This window comes from Etheostoma cragini, chromosome 9 (assembly GCF_013103735.1).
Source record: "Etheostoma cragini isolate CJK2018 chromosome 9, CSU_Ecrag_1.0, whole genome shotgun sequence".
Classification (NCBI taxonomy): Eukaryota; Metazoa; Chordata; class Actinopteri; order Perciformes; family Percidae; genus Etheostoma; species Etheostoma cragini.
The window spans coordinates 22,225,606-22,234,668 of NC_048415.1; the positions used below are offsets into that span (position 1 = coordinate 22,225,606).

Here is a 9,063-nt window from a genome sequence, read left to right on the forward strand (position 1 = left end):
TAATAATAAACACCTTCATTTACAAATTGCCTTTTGTGTTTACTTGTGTTGTCCTTGACTATTGTTTAAATTGGTTTGGGGTTCCGAAACACTTAAGTGTGACAAACATCCAAAGGAACAGGAAATCAGGAAGGGGGAAAACACTTTTTCACACCACTGTATATGGGTGAACAGGTATGTGCGAGGTAGACACCTGATGTTTTTTTACCAGAGTAACTGAGCCTAGAGACGCCATTGATCCTTCTTGTGAAATGTTTGTATGCCGAGAAATTGGATTAATAAACCTCACAGATTGCCATCTCTGCCTGGACAATGAAAGTTTTAATCTCTGCGTAAGATTCACTCCTTCGGTGCCTCAGTAGCTGTTGAATATTAAGTTTTTAGTTTATGTTCCATATGAAGACAATTCTCCAATACACAAGTAAAAAACTCACCCTTGAAGAGGATTGTTGTTGAAGGATTTTGTGGAAGTTTTTGAACACTCACGAGGAAAAGACAACTATTGGAGTTTTCTGTGAATGGATGCGCGTGTAGAGCCAGCGGCCAACAGACAACGCTTAGAGCCACGCAACAGCATCGGTATATGAAAAGATTGACTCAGGATGCTCAATTGCACAACGGCTTAACAATTTGAGTACTTAAGTCATTGTTTCACTGCATATTGATGAACATGGGGACTTTACAGAAAGGAAATGTGTAGTTTGGATGACGTGCACAGCCAGATTAAGCAATCCTCAATAGAACTGCAAGCATTCATAAAATCTCTGACATGCATGGAGGCATGTCATGAATTGAAAAATGTTTCCCTGTATTTTCTGAAATACTGCAAATAAAGTGTGGACGTTAAGCAAGTCTTAAAGGTCCAAGTTAAGGAGATAATGTCCGACACTGCATCAGGGGCCATAAGTGAAACAGCGCCTGCACGCTCTGGAAAACGGAGCGTTAAACTCACAGTTAAAGGCCTGGCATTTTATCTGAAAACGTGTCAAGAAAGGAGGTCTTTACAATGCAAACAAACCAAGAGGTACAGGAAACAAGTGCGTGATTTGATGGAATCCCCTGACAATGTGAAATGTGTGCAATCACAGCTGGCTAAATTCATCAAATGTCATCAGGAAGCAAATGTCATGCATAAATCCATCTTAAATCTGAATTTACCAGAGAATGAGGTTGAAAGACCAAATAAATATTTTCACAAGAAAAGAACTATGTTTTCTAACTTTACTGAAGAGGTAAAGAGTTGGTGTGCTGAAGCTGTGGAATCAAAGAACAAGGATGTTGAACACCCTGATAACCAAAGTGTGGCTTTGGGTAATATCAATCCTGAGGAAAGTGCTTCAAATATTTCATGTGTGACAGACAGTCATTCCAGGCCACACTCTCAGTTATCCAGATTACCGTCCACCTCCTCTGCAAGAATTAAAACGGAAACTAATAGAGCAGCACTTGAGAAGCACATGGCTGCATTAAAAAGGAAACATTCATTGGAAGCCAAAGAGGAGGAGCTAAGACGGGAAAAGGAAAATTTAGCTCTGGAAACAAAACCCGACTGCAGCTAATGCAAAACTTCAGGCATGGAAATGAACTCAAAGTCTGGTTCTAAAGTGTCTGATAGGATTAACTCATATTTTGAAAAGAACAGTGCCCAAAGAACAAGTGGATTAAATTCTAATGCAGATTATTTTGTACCGCAAAGGGTTGATAAAAGCAATGTCAAAGACCAAAATCACCTTGGGACAAAAGCAGTGACTGTGAGGCCTTAACAAGGTGCAGTAACACTAACTGACATTCGACCAGTAATAAGAAATACCCAAGCTCAAATGACACAGGTGGTTTATGATGCTCAACATACAGAACAGGGGGGGCGCTGTTGAGCAATGGAGGAGTGAGACGTGTTTTGCAAAGCTCCGGTAACTTTCCTCTTCTTAATACACTAAACATCTGTATACCTGCTTAAAAGTGCCTGTGGGAAATTTAACCTAAAAGGAGAGAACGATGTCAAAAAAGGGAAAATCCAAAAAGGTAGACGAACAAGAAGCAGGCCTTGTGTGTACACCGTGCTAAGAGGCAAATTAGCTACAACTAAAGAAGAACTGCAGACTTCCATTATGGCCCTGGAAAAAAACGCAACCTCACATGCTAACACTGTGGGAGAGTTAGAGAAGTCCGCTTCACACCAGTCGGACGATGTCAATGCACTTCAACGTCAAGTTACTCACCTGAGCTCTGAAGTAGAAAAACTAACTGAGAAATGCGAAGACCTAGAAGGGCGCTTGAGAAGACACACCATCCGTATCATCAGAATACCCGAGGGGGCCAAACTGAGGGACTTTATTGCCAGATTGCTGCAAGAGATACTGTCCTTGGGTGAGAGGCCTCTCATTGATAGAGCGCACCAAACCCTCCGAAGACAACTCAAACCTCATAAACCACCTAGACCCTTTGTATTGAGACTACACTACTTTCACACGTTGGAGGACATCCTACGTAAGGCCGCAGCGGCAAAACCGAATGGTGATAATGTACTGGTGCTTACTAGTTAGCCGTTATGGCTAGCGCTAGCAGATAACTAGCAGTCACCTATCCACATGAGTTACATGCTCATGCACACTCACAGCTGGTGCATCGCCATCTGACCATTAAACCACCATTGTCATTAGAAGAATAATTGGACAATGTGTAGATTATTACAGACATTATGTTTTACAGAAACTCACTTGAAAAATGGCTCGCATGGCAGGTTAAAAGCAGATTGGATAGCAGAAGTAGAACTTTTCATCCAAAGCAAGAGGTGCAGCCATTATACTGAGAAAAGGTGTGCCTTTTTTTCAGAAAAAAACAATCACTGACAAAGAGGGCCGCTATATTATAGTGACTGGTGAAATTCATAACATTTCCCTCACTTTAGTAAATATATATGCTCCCAACATAAATAATCCCATATTCTTTCAGAGGGTTTTTTCACTGATACCAGATATCTCACAAACACACTTGATAATAGGGGGCGACTTTAACACTCGCAAGAAATGCCTCTAGTGAATTTTTAAATATTGTCATTAATAACAAAAATGTTCTGGCTATATGGAGGGCAATGAACCCTTCAGGTAGGGACTATTCATTTTACTCACCTGTACACAACTCCTACAGTAGGATAGACTACTTCCTGGCCAGACTTGCACCGTCCACATTGAATGCAATACATCACAGCATTGTGATTTCAAATCACAGCCCACTCACCTCTTCATTGTGTTTAGATCATGTAAACTGAACTCGCACTTACTCACTGAGAATAAATTCTGCGACTATTAAAAGACCAGATTTCTTTATACTTCAAATTAAACGACAACTCTGATACCTCTCTCTCCATCCTCTGGGAAGCATTCAAGGCTTACATAAGAGGCTGTATCATATCGTTCAAGGCTGTGAAGCGAAAAGTAAATAAGACTAAACTAAAGGAATTAGAAGACCAAATGAAATTACTTTACATATAAAATGCACACTCCCCCTCTATTATATTACACAGGAAAATAGCAACACTTAAGTATGAGTGTAATAAAACTATCTCTGCTAAACTCAGTAAAGCATTCCTCTATACTAGGCAAAAGTTTTTTGAATTTGGTGACAAACCACACAAGCTGCTAGCTAGACAACTCAGGAAAATGGAAAATGACAGAACGATACACAAGATAAAAGCCCGCAATAATGCAATACTTACAATGCCTAAAGATATCAATGACAGATTTCTTGAATTCTATACTGATCTGTACACTTCAAAGACCACTTCAGACTCTGTAACTATTAATGCATTTTTAGATAGATGTGAGCTTCCCAGACTGAGTGAGGAAGATTGTGATTCTTTGAATTCTGACCTCACAATTGCAGAGGTTCGGGTTGCCATTGCATCCCTAAAGAGTAATAAGACACCCAGTCCTGATGGACTTCCATGGGAACTTTACAAAACATTCAGTGAAAATCTATCCCCTTACCTGTTGAAAGTATATGAACATGCCCAGATACAAGGTAATCTACCCCCACTTTAACTGAGGCTGTGATCACATTAATTCACAAAAAAAGGGAAGGACCTACAGGAAGTAGGCGCTTATCGTCCTATCGCCCTCCTAAATGCCAATGGGAAGTTGTTTGCTAAAATACTGGCTAACAGACTGAATCCTTAATTGTGAAAGCTAGTTTATATGGACCAGACAGGGTTCATACCAAATAGGAGTGATACTTTCAATCTTAGACTTTTCTTTTCAATATTTTATATACAAAGAGAGGTCCGCCTACTGACTGTGTCATACTTTCACTTGACGCTGAAAAGGCATTTGACCAGTTTGAGTGGTGTTGCTTATTTAAAGTTCTTAATAGGTTATATTTCGGAAAGGAATTCTTGTCACTAATTAAACTCATTTACAGGAATCCCATGGCTCAAATCCTAACAAACCAGACAATATCCTCCCCATTTAGCCTAAATAGAGGGAAAAGACAAGGATGCCCACTATCCCCTTTCATTTTTGCACTGGCTATTGAACCTCTAGCCCAAAGTATCAGAATAGAACCCCAGATCTATGGATATTCCACCAAGGACACCATTAATAAGATAAGATTATACTGTTGGAATTTAAAATGTTATATGCGCTTAAAACATTGTGTGTGATTTGCATTATACATTTAAGCTAAAAGGTAAAAGCAATACATTTTGTTACAATCCAGCTCTCCTAAATGTGTCGGAAGTAGAATTGATTGTTAGAGACGCTTCCTGAGTGGTTTCAGTCTCTCTTTTACCCCCACTGATCTTTTCCTGAACTGAGGGTCATAAACTCTTAGTCACATTCCAACTGAAAAGATAACGAATAAGCACACACACACATCACTTTGGTCTAAAGAACCCACCCTTTGTGGATAAGACTAGGGGTCCAAGAGCCAGAGAGTGAGACAAAGGAAGGGGAGAGCTGGGACAGGTGGATCCAGGTAACTTTGTCTCAGGATATCCTATGTAATAAATGGATTCACATTTCAACATCTGAGATTTTGACTACTAATTAAATGAACCCTGAGAATGGAGCAGGATTTAGCTCCAACAATTCGCAGATGATATCCTGCTATATATAACACAGCCTCAAATTACTATCCCAAATCTTCTTGACAAAATCAACCTGTTAGGGACCTTTTTGGGTTACCGGATCAATTGGACTAAAAGTGTTTTAGTGCCCGTCTATACGAAGGACCTAGCACACCTAGATCACTTTCCATTTAAGGTCTCCCAAGAAAGGTTTACCTATCTGGGGATTGACGTAACAAAGCAGTACTCCTCTCTGTTTCAAGCTAATTTTTCTCCTCTACTAGAGCAATTACGGACCTGAATTTCATTCTGGAACATGCTCCCAATTGCTTTAATTGGGAGAATTAATGCTATAAAGATGATTTTCCTCCCGTAATTGTTATATCTTTTTTAAAACATCCCATTGTTTCTAAAAACTTTTTTTTTAAACACCTAGATTCTCTAATAGTTCCCTTTCTGTGGGGACAAAGGGCTCAAAGAATTGGCAGAAAGCATCTCTGCAGACTGAAGCCAAAGGGGGGATTGGATGATGACTCATATTCTTTAATAAAAAGACGTTTGATAAACATACAGAACATGGACCGGATGTGAATCACAAAGCAACAATAACAACCAGAATGACATTTTAACTATCATAACAGAATGACATGACTGCACTTTTGGTTCAGCAAAATTTGGCAACTTCTCTGCTAGGCAGAAATATTCCTGTTTGATGTTGACCCTCTGGAATTTCAATCCTTTAGTTGCGCTTTTGAAAATGGTGTAGAATTCAAAACCAGCAACTTTAGTAACTGTTTGCACTACCTGGAGCAGTATACTAGGGGTCAGCCAAGAGACCTTGTAAAGAGTTGTCAGCATTTACCCTCTGGTCAGGGATACCAAAGAGCTAAAGCCCTTCTTGCTGAACATTTTGGGAATGAACACAAAGTTGCTTGTGCCTACATGGAGAAAATCCTTCAATGGTCTCCCATTAAAGCGGAGGATGTTAATGCACTGCAGTCATTTCTCTTTTTCTTCGAGGTTGCTCCAACTTAACACAGCAAATTGGCTACATGAATGAGTTGAACATGACATCTAACCTCAGAAACAGCGTAATGAAATTTTGCATGGGATCTACAGGAGCAAAGTGGATGCAGAACTATGTTTGCTGATCTTGTGACCTTTGTGGAAAAAAAAGTTAAAATTGTCTCTGACCCACTCTTTGGAAATATTCAGGATCCACAACCTACTACCTACACCAAAGCTTCTGATGCTAGGGGAACTAAGCAAAGGAGCCAGGGTAGCACCTTTGCCACCAGCGTCACTGCAGAGAAAGAAGGAAATGAAGTCTAAAAGAACAATAAGATAAAGTCTTCTTCTTCTGAAAGCAACCTTAGATGTTGTTTATTTTGTCAGGAAAACAGCCACTCACTGGATAAATGCTCACGCTTCAAGATGAAGATTCAATGGGACAAGATAAGTTTCATGAGGGAAAATGGAATTTGTTTTGGTTGCCTAAAGCCTGGTCACATAAGCAAAGACTGCAGGAGTCGTTTGGATTGTAGTGTGTGTCACCAGAAGCATCCACATTGAGGAAAAGGATAGAAGTAGGTCTTTTAAAGAAGCCAAAGTTGTAAGTCCTCTACTAAGAGAGTCACGTGGACTGTCACAGACATGTGGTGATAAGGATTATGCTGTTTTCTCCATTGTTGCAGTTCAGGTTAAAGGCCAGACGAGTAATAAAGTGATGCATACATACGGATTATTGGATCCAGGGAGTTCAGGTACATTCTGTGCTGTCAGTTTAGCAAAGAGACTGGGCTTGGGAGGCAAACCAGCCAATGAAAAAAAGGGTCAAAAGAAGATTGTGAGCACCACTGTACTGACTGGTTTGGAAGTTTCTGGTATGGATACGGATGATTTTGTGGAGTTGTCTAACATCTTAACTCAAAAGACTATGCCAATTTCAAGGTTGAACATTCCACGACAGGAGGATGTTGCAAAATGGACCTACCTGAGGAAGATAAAGCTCCATGATGTGGATTCAGATTTTGATTTGCTCATAGGGAGTGATGCAGCAAAAGTGATGGAACCTTAGGAGGTGATTAACAGCCAAGGAGACGGACTGTATGCAGTCCAAACAAGAGTCTGCTGGGTAGTTAATGGACCACTGCGCGGTGGAGTCAAGGAAGTATCTGGTTACAACCAATCAGATTTCTGTGGAACATCTGTAAGACATGCTCATCCAACAACACAATCATGATTTCAATGAAAGAACATCTGAGGATCAGTTGGAAATGCCAGAGAAGGAGTGGCCTGTATCTGTCATGGATCTAATTGTGATTTCAGATGATTACCCTGAGGTCAAAAGAGAAGTATCAGTGAATGTCGTTGTCAAGAACTCAGAAGATCCCACAACTCATCTCATCAACTACTTCTCATCTTGGAGGAAACTTAAAACATCAGTTGCCTGGTTCTACAAGCTTAAGGAAGTTCTTTAGCTTTTAAGCCGAAAGAGACAAGAACTTAAAGCTGCTGAGACCGACAAGAATACAGGAGTTAAAGGTTGTGTAGAACAGAAACTTCAGAGCTTCAAAGCAACGCTCAGAGTGAAAGGCTTGACTTGGAGAACTGTGATGAAGCAGAGAAGGCAATACTTTGTTTTTGCCAGAAAGATAAGTTCAAGAGTGAAATTACTTCATTTAGTCATGGCTCAGGTAATGTCTTCAAGGACAGTCCACTGTACAAGCTTGATCCTTTATTGGAGGACGGCATTCTCAGAGTTGGTGGTCGCTTGCAGATGTCAGCACAACTAACAGAAACCAAGCATCCTGTTATCCTTTTAAAGGACCTGTAGGTTTCCCAGCTTTTCTTGGACATGGATGCACACAAAATCGGAAGTTAGAAAAATAGAGGAGAGAGCAGCTCAGTGTATTGAAGGAAGTCCCCCAGCTGTCTAAACTATTACAGCATAACTAAGAGAGACAGGGTAATTGATTATTGATTATATGATAGATAAATCTGACAACTATGACGAGACGCAGGTGGGCCGGGTTAGCGGACGCTGCGACTCTTCATTCCCTTACTTTATGGACTTTTTTGAGCAGCCTGATAATAGAAAATTGCAGTAATCTAGCCTAAAAGTAACAAATGCATGGACTAATTTTTATACATCATTTTTAGACAGGATATTCCTGATTTTTGCAATATTACTTAGGTGAAAAAGGCGGTCCTTGAAATTTGCTTTATGTCAGAATTTAAGGACATGTCCTGGTCAAAGATAACTCCAAAATTCTTCACAGTGGTGCTGGAGGCCAGGGTGATGCCATCCAGAGTAACTATCTCTTTGGATAATGCGTCACGGAGTTGCTTGGGCCCCAGAGCAATAACTTCAGTTTTATCTGAGTTTAACATTAGAAAATTACTAGGGATGAGCGAGTACAGCATTACCTGTATCTGTATCTGTTTACCACATGAATTATCTGTATCCGGATCCGTAATCGGACTGGGCGGGGCCTAAACCGGAAGTGGGCATATTTAACCCGGAAGTGGGTCGGGTTGTCTTGAAATGGGGGGGGCTTTTACCGGTATGTTATTTTAAGCATGCAATTGATATGGGTTGATCAAAAGTTGTTATATTTATTGCTGATTAGAAATCTATTTACATGACAGCATCAGCATTGAGTGTCATTGGTGTTGTCGTGGTAACAAACAAACTATATAGGTCTACAGTATATAACAAGTTTTGCAACAATAAATACAGCAATGTGCTTGCAATTATTAAGTAAAATGTAAACAAGAGTTTTCATACTCAACAATATAACTTTAAATTTTTGATCAGTGTGATCATTTAATAATTTTTGGTTCTTTTTTATTTTAACACTCAAAGACAAACATACTCAATTGTTAGTGTGTGTGTCTGTGAGTGAGTAAGAGATACAGAGACAGAGAGAGAGAGAGAGAGAGAGAGAAACAGAGAGAGAGGGGGGCGGTGGGTTGGAATGTGTTTGTGTGTGTATCTT

General features: G+C 40.0%; 1 long non-coding RNA gene across 1 annotated transcript in view; it reads left to right on the forward strand.

The window, feature by feature from the left end:
• LOC117949892 overlaps positions 1-9,063 on the forward strand; it is a 19,437-nt gene that overhangs the window by 3,332 nt on the left and 7,042 nt on the right. Inside the window, exon 2 of the long non-coding RNA XR_004657763.1 lies at positions 2,953-2,955. This is a non-coding gene — a long non-coding RNA (uncharacterized LOC117949892). The remainder of the gene's footprint in view (positions 1-2,952; positions 2,956-9,063) is intronic.